Source organism: Triticum urartu, chromosome 7 (assembly GCF_003073215.2).
Source record: "Triticum urartu cultivar G1812 chromosome 7, Tu2.1, whole genome shotgun sequence".
Lineage (NCBI taxonomy): Eukaryota > Viridiplantae > Streptophyta > Magnoliopsida > Poales > Poaceae > Triticum > Triticum urartu.
This window is the reverse complement of record NC_053028.1, coordinates 178,728,324-178,744,154: the sequence shown is the minus strand read 5'-3', so window position 1 is coordinate 178,744,154 and position 15,831 is coordinate 178,728,324.

Here is a 15,831-nt window from a genome sequence, read left to right as displayed (position 1 = left end):
GGTGCACCATCGATGGAAGCGTTCATTGCAGCAGAGATTCCCCTGCAGACTTTCTTTCGCTGCCTCAGATCATCTTCCCCGTTGCTAGTAGCCACGCCAACTGCATTACCATCATCGACTGAGCAAATAAACTTGATGACTACACAATTCTGGAAGAGAGGTCGCACTCTTTCGTGTCTTCTTAGTTTATATATCGGTTATTATTACCTGCTACTTTATCGTCCTGTTCACCTCTTAAACTCCGAGTCAGGTCCAAAATAATGTTCAAACTTGAGTTTTAAAATGCCTGTGGGGCACATATCGAGGCAGCAACGAATACTATATGTCTACTATTTGGTTCATCTGGGGTCTTCTATGTGGTTCATGTTGGGTGGCAACAAACAGTAGATAATCTATCGTCTATCTTTTTAAACTGAAGCTATAATCTGCCTACTATCATTAGTTTTGGATCTATCCACTCGTTTGCTACCATTTGTCTTGATTTCTGCATGCACCCGTTAGGCCTTACACATTCTAACTATGTTATTTTATTATGCATGTCAGTTATCATACACAAGCATACTGAACATGTAGAGAAAAACGGAAGACCATTGCGTGGGAATATAATGTCATGCAGATGCCGCTCCATGGTGGGCGAAGTGCCCCCCCCTCTCCCCATTCCTGATTGTATTCCAAACAAAGATAATTGTTAAGATGGGGATTCAGAGGGAGCCGACCACTCCTATTTACCCCCTGGGGTGTTTTCTCTAACCTGGCATGCTGATGTTGGTCATATCATGCAAATGGCACCTCGCATTGCTTACATTATATATATCTTATATGTCATCAACTTAGTTTAGATTTGCTTTGTGTGAGTGCCATCTGTTTGTTTTCTATATCATACTCCCACTGTTCCTAAATATTTGTCTTTTTAGAGATTTCAACAAGTAACTACATACGGAGCAAAATGAGTGAATCTACACTCTAAAATATGTCTATACTAGCAAGATGCCCATGCATTGCACGTAACATCAAGATGCATTTGTATGAGTAGTTTATCTTGTGAGAGAAAAGGATGAACGAGGGAAGGCCTTATTTACAAAAGTGGAGAGGGGTATGGGTATCTTTTTGCAAAATTGCCATAGTTTCCTTCCTATCCGTTAGATATAAATTGGACGACATATATTGCAGGATGGCAGGCACACCATCATCACCAAGTATGTTTTTATAAGAGTAGATATACATCTGTATGTGGTAGTCCTTTTGAAATATCTAACAAGACAAATATTTAGGAAAGGAGGGAGTATATGTGAATTATGCAATGCCATCTTCTTTAGCTAGGCATCATATACGTGAATCATGCAACGCCATCCTATTTAGCCAGTCATCATATACGTGAATTGTATCATGCTATATTTTTTCATAATGTAATCCATTTGTCAACAATATTTATACATTCATCTACTCTTCCTGTGCATCAGCCATTTGAGTCGGTCATGGGAAAATCTGGACTGAAAACAATGTCTTCTGAGAAGTCAGTGCTACCTGTCGATGCAGATTTCTTGCTAGTTACGGATAGCTCCTCAAAGGAGGATTCAGAGAGAGACGACCAGTCGTATTCCCCCCATGAGGAGTATGCTCTAACTTGGCAAGGTTATATTGCTGATATCATGCATATGGTGTCTTGAATTGCCATGCCATCTGCTTAGATTAGACATGCTTTGTGTGAATGCCTCATGTTTGCTTTCTATATCAGATATGTGAATTACACAATGCCATGTTCTTCAGCCAGTTATCATATATGTGAATTATGCACCGCAATGTAGCCAGGCATCATACATGTGAATTATCTCATGCCATCCTTTTTTTCATTACGTATTCCATTTGTCGACGATCTGTGTATATTGAAGTACTCTTCATGTGTATCAGCCATTTGAGCGGGTTATCGAAAAATCTGGAGTAAAAACAAGGTCTTCAGAGTAGGCAATGGTACCTATTGAAGCATATATCTCGATGGTTATAGGTAGCTCCTCAGAGGAGGATTCAAAGACAGATGACTAGTCCTATATCCCACCTGAGGTGTATGCTCTAACTTGTAATGTTTATATTTCTCATATCATGCATATGGTGTCTTGCACTACTTAGTTTAGACATCATATACACAATATTCAATGCCATCTGCTCAGTTTAGAGATCATACATGCGAGTGGCAGCTGCTTAGTATATGAATCCATTATGTGAATTATATCATGCCATCCTGTATATATGTGAAATATTTCATCCCAACCTATTTTAGAATGACATCATATAGTTTTTTCATGTCATCCTATTTAGATACTCATCATATGTTGAAGTATGACATTATATCATGTTAAGTTATCCATCATATATGTGAAACTATGTCATGCTATCATGTTTAGTTAGCCATCATATATGTGAAATTGTGTCATGTTGTCCTGTTTGGTTAGACAACATATATGTGAATTACCACATCTGTCTATCGTAGAATGTTTGTACTTTCAATTTATTTTCTTGTTTATCAATCATTTTGAATTGGAGGGGGTGATGGCAGTATCTACGGGAGTAAAAACCCATTATTCACAAAAGATGGTGCTACCCGTTGATGCAGATAGAACCATGGTTGTACTGGCCCATGAACTAGCCCCACCACACATAATCGAGAATCTTCCAGATTGTACACTTACACCATTGGATAAAGAACCAGCTACACCCAATCTAACCCTAACCCCAGTGGATAGTAACCCACTTCTAGTTGACACATCACCATGTCCACCACAGAGTACCCACACACGAGCAGTTTGTAAAGCAACTGCTGAGGGAGTCCTGGATTAGGGGGTCTTCGGACAGCCGGACTATATCCTTTGGCCGGACTGTTGGACTATGAAGATACAAGATTGAAGACTTCGTCACGTGTCTGGATGGGACTCTCCTTGGCGTGGAAGGCAAGCTAGGCAGTACGGATATGTAGATCTCCTCCCTTGTAACCGACTCTGTGTAACCCTAGCCCCCTTCCGGTGTCTATATAAACTGGAGGGTTTAGTCCGTAGGACAACATATACAATCATACCATAAGCTAGCTTCTAGAGTTTAGCCTCTATGATCTCGTGGTAGATCAACTCTTGTAATACTCATATCATCAGGAACAATCAAGTAGGACGTAGGGTATTACCTCCATCAAGAGGGCCCGAACCTGGGTAAACATCGTGTCCCCTGCCTCCTGTTACCATCTGCCTTAGACGCACAGTTCGGGACCCCCTACCCGAGATTCGCCGGTTTTGACACTGACATTCGTGCTTTCATTAAGAGTTCCACTGTGTCGTCACTGTAAGGCTTGATGGCTCTTTCGATCATCAGTAGTGATGCGGTCCAGGGTGAGGTTTTCCTCCCTGGGCATATCTTTGTATTCGGTGGTTTCGCACTGCGGGCCAATTCGCTTGGCCATCTAGAGAAGATCGAGAGCTACGCCCCTGGCCATCAGGTCAGATTTGGAAACTTAAACTACACTGCCGACATCCGCAGAGACTTGAACTTTGACGGATTCGAGCCCGTGTCAGGTGCGCCGCACAGTCACGACAAGCATGACGTAACTCTGACGTCAGACAGTATTCGGGAGATCGCATCTGCAACTACTCCGCCCGTCAATCCAGAGCAAATTAGGCCATTTGAGAGCGGAGGGATAGCCCCCGCCATGGAGGCCACACTCTCAGTGGCGATAGAGCCGGATACTGACTTCACCCCTTACGAGAGCCGTGTGGGCGAACCACTGGATTCGTCTCCGGCCACGGACTTCGAGTCGCTTGCATCCGCGCCCATCGAATCCGACTGGGCGCCGATCATAGAGTTCACCTCCGCGGATAACTTTCAGCACTCACCTTTCGGCGATGTGCTAAATTCATTAAGGTCTCTCTCCTTGTCAGGAGAACCTTGGACGAACTATGTCCGGCTAGAATGGGATGCGGACGACGAAGAAATTCGCTGCCCACCCACCACCCACTTAGTAGCCACTGTCGACGATTTAACCGACATGCTCGACTTCGACTCTGAAGACATCAACGGTATGGATGACGATGCAGGAGACGAACAGGAACCACCGCCCACAGGACGCTGGACCGCCACCTCATCATATGATATATACATGGTGGACACCCCCAAAGAAGGCAATGGCGACGAGACAGTGGAGGATGACCCCTCCAAGAAGCAACCCAAGCACCGACGTCAGCGTCGCCGCTCTAAGTCCCGCCACAGCAAAAGTAGTGATACCGGCCCAGGAGATAATAACACTCCGGATAGTGCCGAAGACAACCACAATCCCCTCTAGCACGATGTAGAGCGGGAAGATGAACAAGCTAGCCCTCCGGAGCAGGCGGCAGATGGAGAACCAGAAGAGGACAATTACATGCCCCTCTCCGAAGACGAGGTGAGCCTCGGCGACGAAGAATTTTTCGTGCCTGCGGATCCCGTCGAGAAGGAGCGCTTCAAGCGCTGGCTTATGGCCACAGTAAATAGCCTGAAGAAAAAGCAACAATAGCTTCAAGCTGATTAAGACTTGCTAGCAGACAGATGGACCGAAGTCCTTGCGGCCGAGGAATACGAACTCGAGCGCCCCTCCAAGACTTACCCAAAACGTAGGTTGCTAGCTCACCTCGAGGAGGAAGCATTGAAACCTCCATCACGTGTGTACGATGTGGCTGACCGGCCACCGCGTGGCCGTGCTAGAGAGGCGTTTCAGCCTGAAGTTCAGCCTGCACCCCGCCGCCACTCAATCAAAAATACCAAGGCCCGGGGCAACACACGGGACCTGCGAGACGTATTGGATAGCAGGAAAAAACTTGCAAGGTCAATATACGGGTCACGGGCACACGCGCCAACACGGGACGATGATCGTCGCGCTAGATAGACCAAAGGTAAATCCGGCCAGGCCGAATATAGCAAACAAGACTCATATGAACTGCGTCGTGATATAGCCCGGCACAGAGGCGCCACACACCCCCTATGCTTCACTGATGAAGTTATGGATCACGAATTCCCGGAGGGTTTTAAACCCGTAAATATCGAATTGTATGATGGTACAACAGATCCCGCTTTATGGATCGAGGATTTCCTCCTTCACATCCACATGGCTCGCGGTGACGATCTACATGCCATCAAGTACCTCCCACTAAAACTCAAAGGACCAGCTCGACATTGGCTGAATAGCTTGCCAGCAGACTCCGTCGGCAGTTGGGAGGATTTGGAAGACGCATTCCTTGACAACTTCCAGGGCACTTATGTGTGACCACCGGATGCTGATGACTTGAGCCATATAACTCAGCAGCCAGGGGAATCGGCCAGGCAATTTTGGACACGGTTCCTGACCAAGAAAAACCAAATTGTCGATTGTCCGGATGCAGAGGCCCTAGCGGCATTCAAGCATAACATCCGCGATGAGTGGCTTGCCCGCCACCTTGGCCAGGAAAAGTCGAGGTCTATGGCAGCCCTCACGACACTCATGACCTGCTTTTGCACAGGCGAGGATAGCTGGCTAGCTCGCAGCAAGAACACATCAAGGAATCCGGGCACTTCGGATACCAAAGATGCCAATGGCAGACCACGTCGTAACAGACCAAAGCGCCGCAACAACGGCGAAAATAACGATGATACGGGAGTCAATGCCGAATTCAGAGGCTCTAGATCCGGTCAGCGGAAAAAGCCATTTAAAAGTACTCCGGCTCCGTCCAGTTTGGATCGCATACTAGATCGCTCGTGTCAAATCCATGGTACCCCCGACAAGCCAGCCAATCACACCAACAGAGAATGTTGGGTGTTCAAGCAGGCCGGCAAGTTAAATGCCGAAAACAAGGAAAAGGGCTGCATAGTGATGATGAGGAGGAGCCCCGGCCGCCGACCACGGGAGGACAGAAGGGGTTCCCCCCACAACTGAAGACGGTGAACATGATATACGCAACCCACATTCCCAAGAGGGAGCGGAAGCATGCACTAAGGGAAGTCTATGCGATGGAGCCCGTCGCCCCAAAGTTCAACCCATGGTCCGCTTGTCCGATCACCTTTGATCGCAGGGACCAACCCACCAGTATCCGTCATGGAGGATCCGCCGCACTGGTCCTAGACCCCATCATCGACGGATTTCACCTCACTCGAGTCCTTATGGACGGCAGCAGCAGCCTGAACCTGCTCTATCAGGATACAGTGCGAAAAATGGGTATCGATCCCTCGAGGATCAAACCCACGAAAACCACCTTTAAGGGCGTCATCCCAGGTGTAGAGGCCCGTTGCACGGGCTCAATCACACTAGAAGTGTTCTTCGGATCACCGGACAACTTCCGAAATGAGGAGTTAATCTTCGATATTGTCCCATTTTGCAGTGGCTATCACGCACTTCTCGGATGAACAACATTTGCAAAATTCAATGCAGTACCGCATTACGCATACCTCAAGCTCAAGATGCCAGGACCTAGGGGGTCATAACAGTAAATGGAAACACAGAACGCTCGCTCCGCACAGAAGAGCACACTATGGCCCTCGCAGCAGAAGCACAAAGCAGCCTTTTAAGGCAAACCACTAATTCGGCGATACAACCCCCGGACACCTTCAAGAAAGTCCGGAGTAAACTGCAACAGGATCGCCTGGCACGTTCAGATCTCGCCTAGAAATTCAGCCCCCGTCCCAGTCCCAGTCGAGCGACGAAATCCGTCTCGCGCGTACATAATTACGCACTGAAAATACCATGGACATAGGCAGGGGCACGATCAGGGCACGTCCCACAATGCGGCTTAACCGCCATAGGGGCTGTATACCTCTATCATTTCTTTTCTCTTTCAGGGCCTAACTCTCTGGAAGCCCTTTCCAGCACTATGATTGCCGGACACATTACGGGAAGGAACAACCAAGGTGGCACAAAGCTAAGATGTACACGGGAACCCCCAGGTGGTCTCTAATAATAATTGATATACCCACTTTCTACTATCCATACGCAGCTTGCCCTTGGGTAGGACATTTCGAATAGTCCTACGTTCTGCTTATTGCACTACTTGTACCAGTACGCTTCGACGTATTATTTAAATAACAATGCATAGCATTAGTCTATTATTGCATTATTCATCCTTTTTTTCTTATACGTCCATTTACGACAACCCGCACCCGTACATTCAGGTACGGTCAGTACGCCAGGGGCTTTCGTTTACCCCATAACACGGCGCGAGAAGTCCGAACACTTTCGATAGTGCGGCACCCCAAACTTTTAGCATTATATTTATCAGCTCAGAATCATGTCTTGGGTCAATAGTTAGGTTTTCCCGGCTCCCATGCTTTGGTACCTTACGTTCCGCTATATCGGCTAAGGTAGCAGTGGGAGAACTACTGCGAACGTGTCCCGGTTCTTCCGGACGAGCAGCTCAGTAGAGAAAGTCGAAAACTGACTGTCATGATAAGGCGAGAGACTGGTCGCTGTTCGAGAGGTCTCAAGTCCTTAAAGACTTTTTCCGCTTCGGGCGAGGAGTCGGCTTTGCCCGGCTTAGGCGTGTATAGCGCCCCAAATTCGGCCTTCCGAATACTAGGGGCTTCGCCAAAATTTAAAATTGTAGACTTCTATGACTAAGTGAGAGTGATAAAGCCTTATAGTCCGATTACCTGGTTCCTTGCACTGAACACCTCCCTTGAAGGACCCAAAATTGGGATAAAGAGTGCTCAGGTTTATCCCGAACACCCCAGTACTAGTTACATGGGGGCAGAAGCCGACGACTGGCCAACTCTCAGGTTTTATAAATGGCCGCAAAGAAGGTAATATTTTAAATTAAAAAAGCGTTGCATAGCGCAGATGAACTTGTTTCACATTACAGGATCACATGAGCATGTTCTTTCAAAAATTACATCCCTGGCACATTCATCCGCCACAAGGCGGGAACCCTTCAGGACACTATCATAATACATCTCGGGGATGCGATGCTCCTTGCCCTCCGGTGGCCCCTCCTTCACCAGCTTCACGGCATCCAGCTTCGCCCAGTTCGCTCGGGCAAAAGCCCTGCGCGCACCCTCGATTCAAACGGACCGCTTTATGACTTCCAGCCATGGGCAGGCATCCACAAGCCGCCTCACCAGACCGAAGTAGCTGCCGGGCAGGGGCTCGCCAGGCCACATCCGGACTATAAGGCCACTCATGGCCTGTTCGGATGCCTTGTGAAGCTCGACCAATTGCTTCAGCTTATCGCTCAAGGGCATCGGGTGTTCGCTCCCAGTATACTGAGACCAGACCAACTTTTCCGTCGAGCTCCCCTCCTAAGCTCGGTAAAACTCCGATGCATCCAGTACACTGCATGGAAGATCTGCGAACGCTCCTGGAGAGCTCCGAACTCGGGTAAGTAAAAGGAAAGTTTCCTCCACATGCTTGCTTTGCATATTGAATGCCTTACCCGCTGCTATCTTCTTCACTGCACCAATCTCCTGGAGGGCCTGGTGGGCTTCAGCCTTGGCGCTTCGGGCGCTTTCAAGTGCCTGCGCGAGCTCGGACTCTCGCGTCTTAGAGTCAAGCTCCAAGGACTCATGTTTTTTGGCGAGAGCCTCGAGCTCTTGCTGCACCTCGCCTACTCGGGCTTCTTGCTTCTCCCACTCAATGCGCTCCTTGGCCGCTTTATATTTGGCCTCGGACAATGCCTTCTTCAGGGTCGCCACTTCGGTCGTGGCCCCTGGAAAATTCACGATGATCCTATTATTTTACAATCGAACTTCTTTTTAAAAGCGTAGACAAGGTATTGCTTACCTTTGCTCTCCTCGAGCTGCATCTTGGTAAGGCCGAGCTCGTTCTCGGACCGCTCCAGGTCCTGCTTCGGTGCAGAGACCTCCGCAGTACGTGTGGGAGCGGCCAGTAGTGAAGCCTGCACATACACATAGATATATTCTGATTAGACTCATGAGTCATCATTTGATCCTCTATTCGGCCTTTCTTCTTGAACGCCGAACAGAGCATCAGTGGCTACTATCTATGCGGTAATATTTTGTTATATTTTGATTGCTTACCTCAAAGCCTGTTAGGAGGCTGGTGCAAGCTTCGGTTAGTCCTTTTTTGGTGGATTGAACCTTCTCGATCACCGCACTCATGATAGTGCGGTGCTCTTCGTCGATGGAAGCGCCACGAAGCGCTTCCAGCAAGTTGTCCGGTGCCTCTGGATGGACAGAGGACACCGACACAGGCGTCTGGCCCCCCTTAGCGGGCGATCGCCTCCCGGAGCCAGGAACCATCGAAGGTTCCGGCGCAGTGTTCGGCTGGGGGCCGAACTCGGAGCCCGTGGGAGTTTTGCTCCCTTTGCGCCCAGGGTCTGGGAGGTCGCCTCGAGGTGCCCCTAGGACCACCTCCCCTCGGCTTCGTGCCTTCCGAGACAACAGCTCAACGTTGTCCATAGGGCGAGGGGTGGAGGCGGTCGGAAGAGAACCGCTGTTCATATCCGACGAGTCCAACGAACTACTCGACGAAGATACGTCGAGATGAGCTCGAGACGGACTGCATAATCATGTTCGTCATGAGGAGAAGCAGTGCAATAAAACATACCATGAATTACTATGGTGTCCGGATACTTACGACTTCGCCAGGGGCTTGAGCCTGGGTAGCCACTCGTCGCCGCTGTAGGCGGCCGTCGTGGGGCAGTCCGGAGGGAGGGTCCTTCCCTTCTTGGACCCTTCGGCCTCCCCGCTTGGGTCGGCCTTCCTTTTCCTGTCTCCCCGGCTGGGGGGAAGAACTTTCCTCCTCCTCCTTTTCGTTTTCATGGGAGGAGGGCGCGTCGGAGTCATCGGATGATGAGTCCGATACAACCTTGCGCCGGAGACCCTTTTGGGTCCCCATGGCCTTCTTCTTGGTCTTATTCGCCGGCACCTCGTAAGGTGTCGGAGCCAGCATCTCTGTTAGGAGAGCATCTATAGGATCTTTAGGCAGGGGGCTGGGCAATCGAGCTCCTCCGCTGTCTTTATCCAGTCCTGTTAATGACATGGAAGCTTAGATCCTGCACATGATTTAACTGGGGAAAATAAATACCCTGTGAGATATCAAAACTTACCGGATTGGCATGGCGCTTTGCGCTGAGTCCGCGGTCCTCAGTGAGGGAAGGAGGTACCTCGGCGCCCTTGAACAGCACCCTCCAGACGTCCTTGTGCGTCGTGTCGTAGAGCTCTCGCAGCGTCTGGTGCTAGGCCGGGTCGAACTCCCACAAATTGAATGCCCATCGTTGACACAGGAGAATCCGGCGGAAGAGCATGACCTGGACCACGTTGACGAGTTTGATTTTCTTGGTCATCATGTTCCTGATGCAGGTCTGGAGTCCGGTCAGCTCTACCAAAGAACCCCAGGACAGGCCCTTCTCTTTCCAGGAAGTGAGCCGCGTGGGGATTCAGGATCAAAATTTGGGGGCCGCCACCCAGTTGGTGTCGCGTGGCTCGGTGATGTAGAACCACCCCGATTGCCACCCCTTTATGGTCTCCACATAGGAGCCTTCGAGCCAAGTGACGTTAGGCATTTTGCCGACCGTGGCGCCTCCGCACTCTGCTTGCTGGCCAACCACCACCTTCGGTTTGACATTGAAGGTCTTCAGCCACAGGCTGAAATGGGGCCTGATGCGGAGGAAGGCCTCACACACGACGATAAATGCCGAGATGTTGAGGATGAAATTGGGGGCCAGATCATGAAAATCCAGCCCGTAGTAGAACATGAGCCCGCTGACAAACGGGTGGAGAGGAAAACCCAGTCCGAGGACGAAGTGCATAAGAAAAACTACCCTCTCATGGGGTTCGGGCGTAGGGATGATCTACCCTGCATCTGGCAGCCGGTGCGCGATACCCGCGGCCAGATATCCGGCTTCCCGTAACTTTGTGATGTTCCCCTCCGTGACGGAGGGGACCATCCACTTTCCTCCCACTCCGAACATGCTTGGAGTGGTTTGAGAAGAAAGACACGAACTTGGGCGCTGGAGGTCGAGTGTGCGGGAATGTGTAAGCAAGGAGGAAGAAGGCGTGGGTGAAAAGAGTCAATCCTAATCCCTTTATAAGGGCGGAAGAGGCGATGCGCCTCCCCACTTGCCTGGTAAAATCACTTATTCCCCAAGCACCGTAATTGATGGCGCGGTTGGGTTACCCACGTCCGTATTGATGAGAATCCCGTAATAAGGGGAACACGATCTCTGCTTTGATAAGAAGTGTCAAAGAAAACCGCTTCGCGATATGTGCAATGCTGGTCGAGAAAAACTCTTCGAATAATGACCGGGCCATGGCGTGATGTCATCCTGTCAAAACGTGTCAGCAGATTAGATTTGTGGAAATATTATTCTCTCTATGGTGGTATGTGGAACTTGTTTTACAGAGCCGGACACTATCCTTGTGTTCAAAATCTTCCATGGAGTACTCGGGGGAGGAACCCGCCTTTCAATGCCGAAGACAAAACTGCGCGTCGGACTCATCGTCATTGAAGCCTGGTTCAGGGGCTGCTGAGGGAGTCCTGGATTAGGGGGTCTCCGGATAGCCAGACTATATCCTTTGGCCGGACTGTTGGACTATGAAGATACAAGATTGAAGACTTCGTCCCGTGTTCGGATGGGACTCTCCTTGGCGTGGAAGGCAAGCTAGGCAATACGGATATGTAGATCTCCTCCCTTGTAACCGACTCTGTGTAACCCTAGCCCCCTCCGGTGTCTATATAAACCGGAGGGTTTAGTCCATAGGACAACATATACAATCAAACCATAGGCTAGCTTCTAGGGTTTAGCCTCTACGATCTCGTGGTACATCAACTCTTGTAATACTCCTATCATCAAGAACAATCAAGCAGGACGTAGGGTATTATCTCCATCAAGAGGGCCTGAACCTGGGTAAACATTGTGTCCCTTGCCTCCTGTTACCATCCACCTTAGACGCACAGGTCGGGACCCCCTACCGACAACTGCAGTGCCCAAAGCACGAAGACCACCATAGCAAACCCAAACTCCATGTTTAAAGCAGAAGAGCAACTATTCTCAGGTCAGATTCGTAGCTATGGTCTATACTCCTTTGCTCTTGCATCACTGTATTTACTCATACCAACTAATTTTGAATTTGAAGGATCGAATTGAAACTCCAATGGCGCAATAGGTATGTTTTAAACCTATTTCTTTAACTGGATTGTTGTTCTAACTTCTTGCTCTATGTTGATTTCAGTTTTAGTTGTATAAACAGTTATGTTCTCATGTCATGCACATTACAAGTGTTGCCAGTGTCTCTATCTTGATTTGGCAACATAAACTAGAATGATATGGACAATACAGTGACCATAGTACATAGATATATGTTTGTTTCATGTTGTTTTCCTAGCCATCTTACTACTGAACCGGTTTACCAAAATGAGTTTCATATACTACATGCTAAGCCTGTGATGTTTCTGCTTGTTTCTCTTGTAGAATGCGAACTGAATATTGGGGAAGAGCACCCCTTTATGCAATGGTAGAGAAAGTAATGCAGATAAGGTTCAAGATAGTGAGACAACCCTGTTGGTCTCCAAGAAAGGTGGCAAAAACTATCTTGTAGACAGTGAGACAACCCCAAAGTCTTGCATTAATGTAGTGTTCGAGTTACTGGCCACTACCGCTGGCCCAAAATCTTCGAACTGGCTACCTGAATCACTTCAGCTTCTTTAGTCTCAACTACAAGTTGAAAGGCATCAGTCAGCTGTGCCGCGTCAAGAAGCCAAAGGAATGATCATACATACTGAAAGTGCGTTATATCGACTAGAGGGGGGGTGAATAGGCGATTTTTATGAAAGTCTTCAAAACATGAGAGTTATGAAGACAAACAGTGAAGATTATGCCTATTACTATGCAGCGGAAGTTAGATTACACTAGGCCAGCCATGGTCATGTATTCAATAGAGTGAAAGCGCAATCACAACCAGCTTCAGTGTAATAAGGATCAGGTAGGAAGAAGTTATGAAGCCAAACAGATCATACATTCATGTTGTGAAGACAAAAGATAAAACAAGCATGCAATGGCTTCACAATGAATAACTGTAAGTAAAAGGAAGTGAAGATGAAACCAGTGACATGTTGAAGACAATGATTTGTTGGACCAGTTCCAGTTGCTGTGACAACTGTACGTCTGGTTGGAGCGGCTAGGTATTTAAACCAAAGGACACACAGTCCCGGACACCCAGTCAAGGACACTTAGTCCAAGACACCCAGTCCTCACTGTTTTCTCCTTGAGCTAAGGTCACACAGACCTCGCCCAATCACTCTGGTAAGTCTTCAAGGTAGACTCCCAAACCTTCATAGACTTCGTTCACCGGCAATCCACAATTTCTCTTGGATGCTCAGAACGCGACGCCTAACCGTCTGGAGGATGCACAGTCCTCAAGTGTAATAAGTCTTCAGATCACACATACACGAAGACTTAAGTGATGCCCAATTGACTCTGGCTCTGGGTGGTTAGGGCTTTTCTCCTCACTAGGAATTTTTCTTTCAAAAGCTTCGAGGTGGGTTGCTCTAAAACGACAAAAGCCGTGTACTGAAATCTGAGCAGCCAACCGTTTATGGTTGTGGGGGGTGGACTATTTATAGCCACTTGGCAACCCGACCTGATCTGTCCGAAATGACCCTGGGTAACTAAGGAACTGACACGTAAAGCTGACTTGTCTGACTCTGGACACGGCAACTTTACTTGGGCTACAAGTAAAGCTGACTTGTCTGACTCTGGACAAGATTTTCTCTCAAAGTCTTCGCTCGAAGACATAGGATTTGAATTAGGCATCACTACAGTCATTCTGACTGGTGCTTTTGGACCCCACTTAACAGTACGGTGATTCCTATGACACTACATAAATGAAATAAAACTACGAAGGATCTAAGTCTTCGAGTTCCATAAGCTTCATAGGGAGTCTTCTCATGTCATTATCTTCAATATGAATATCTTCATAAACCACCATTGTCTTCAATGTCTTCGTACATTTTTAGGGGTCATCTCTGGTAATAAAATCGAATCAATGAGGGACTTCTACCTGTGTTTTCCTGCAATTCTCACAAACACGTTAGTCCCTCAACTAGGTTTGTCGTCAATACTCCAAAACCAACTAGGGGTGGCACTAGATGCACTTACAATCTCCCCCTTTTTGGTGATTGATGACAAACTAGTTGAAGTTTTCAACGAGGAACATAATTGTGAAATAGTAAAGGAATTTGTCTTCATAAGTTGCAAGGGCTCCCCCTGAAGATGTGCATATAAGTAATTTGCCTTTTGAATGCAAATGCACATGGCAGGTTGTACTTGTGGAGATCCACTTCAACTTATGATGACAATCCACTATGCATGTGAAAGTATATGAAGATAATGACATGCATAATGGAAAATGGACGTCTGCAGTAAGAGATGAGTGCGGAATTTATCGTCGCACATGCGGAATTTATCTTCGCATAACGGAGTGACAAGCAGGTAGCAGACGGCCATCAAGGCTAAGTGTTACAGCTCAAAGAAGCAAATGTAGCAAAAACGGAAGTTGTAAGCATGAAGCAAAATGTAGCAAAATATAGAGGCACCCGCCCAAAGTGACCCGCTTGAAGACTATAAACATCATGCTTCTCCCCCTTTTGTCAGTGATGACCAAAAAAAGGTTTGAAGACATAGAGTTTTCTACGCGTTCCCAGGCGCAGCAGGGTCGGTGGAGTTGTTTGGTGGCGGTGCAGATGAGCTTGGTGCAGATTCGATGTGTGTTGAAGCAAGTGGAGATGATGTCGCGTCTTCGTCTTCTTCAATAATCCGGGCAGACACGGTGGCAGCAGAAGAAGAGAATTCTGACTCTTCAAGTGATGGTGTGCTTCGCATCACCGCTCTTCTTGGAGGCGTGGAGTCAAATTGGAATCTCTCTCTGAAGCCATCCTCTTGCAGTTCAGCTTCATTGCTCATCATGGTGAGGCCTTTCCAAGTGCGGCGACAGGTCTCGTGTGCGACAAACGCATTCTTGGTTGCCAGATTTCTGATGCGATTGACGTCTTGCATGATGCTTCTCATCTGCCGTTTGAGCCAGTCGTGATGCCTATCTTGCTTTTGGTGAAGAGCCACAAGAAGCTCTCGGTCATTGAGTGCTCGAGTGCGCTTCTTGGGTCTCTTGGCAGCTGTGCTGTTAGTGGCTTCAGTTGATGCGGGAGCACGTGTGGTGCCAGCCATTGGATATACTCGGGAGAGAGCTTCAACACCTTCAATATTTTGAGTGAAGCTCTGGTGTTCTGCATTTTGAAGACTTAATGGTTGCTTGCCAGGCTCTGGATATATTGCTTCAGCAGATGTGTCCATATCTGGCAAAAATATCCTATGGTTGCGGGCTGAGGGTTGATAGGAGATTGCAGAGTGAAGCTTGATCAGCCTCATAACCCAAGGAGCATAGAACTTCAATCCAAACAGTTCTGAGGCAGACGCTGCAAAGTGACGGATGAAGAGATCCTGTGCATTGAAGCATTTGCCATGTAGAATGCAGAAGATGAGAGTCTTCATTGCACCATCAATTGTCGCATATCGAGAGTGTCCCTTTACAGGCCATAGAGTCCGCCTTATGATATGATATATTGTTCTGGGCAAGTACTCTAAGTCTTCAACGAAGAACCTAGTTGGATAGGGTGCATTAGGAGGCAGTGGCTTCATCATTGAGAGCATCTGACTCATATCTGGCTCAGGACGCTGAAATATGCTCTCAATTGCTTCAGCATGGAGTTGGCACCCTTCTTCAAAGAATTCGCCAGGAGTGGGAAGGCCGGTAAGCTCAATTAGGTCGAAAGCATTGGCTTCATGATGGATATTGCCCTGTCATCCACTCCAGAATCCATGTCTTCGGATCTCTGTTATAGCC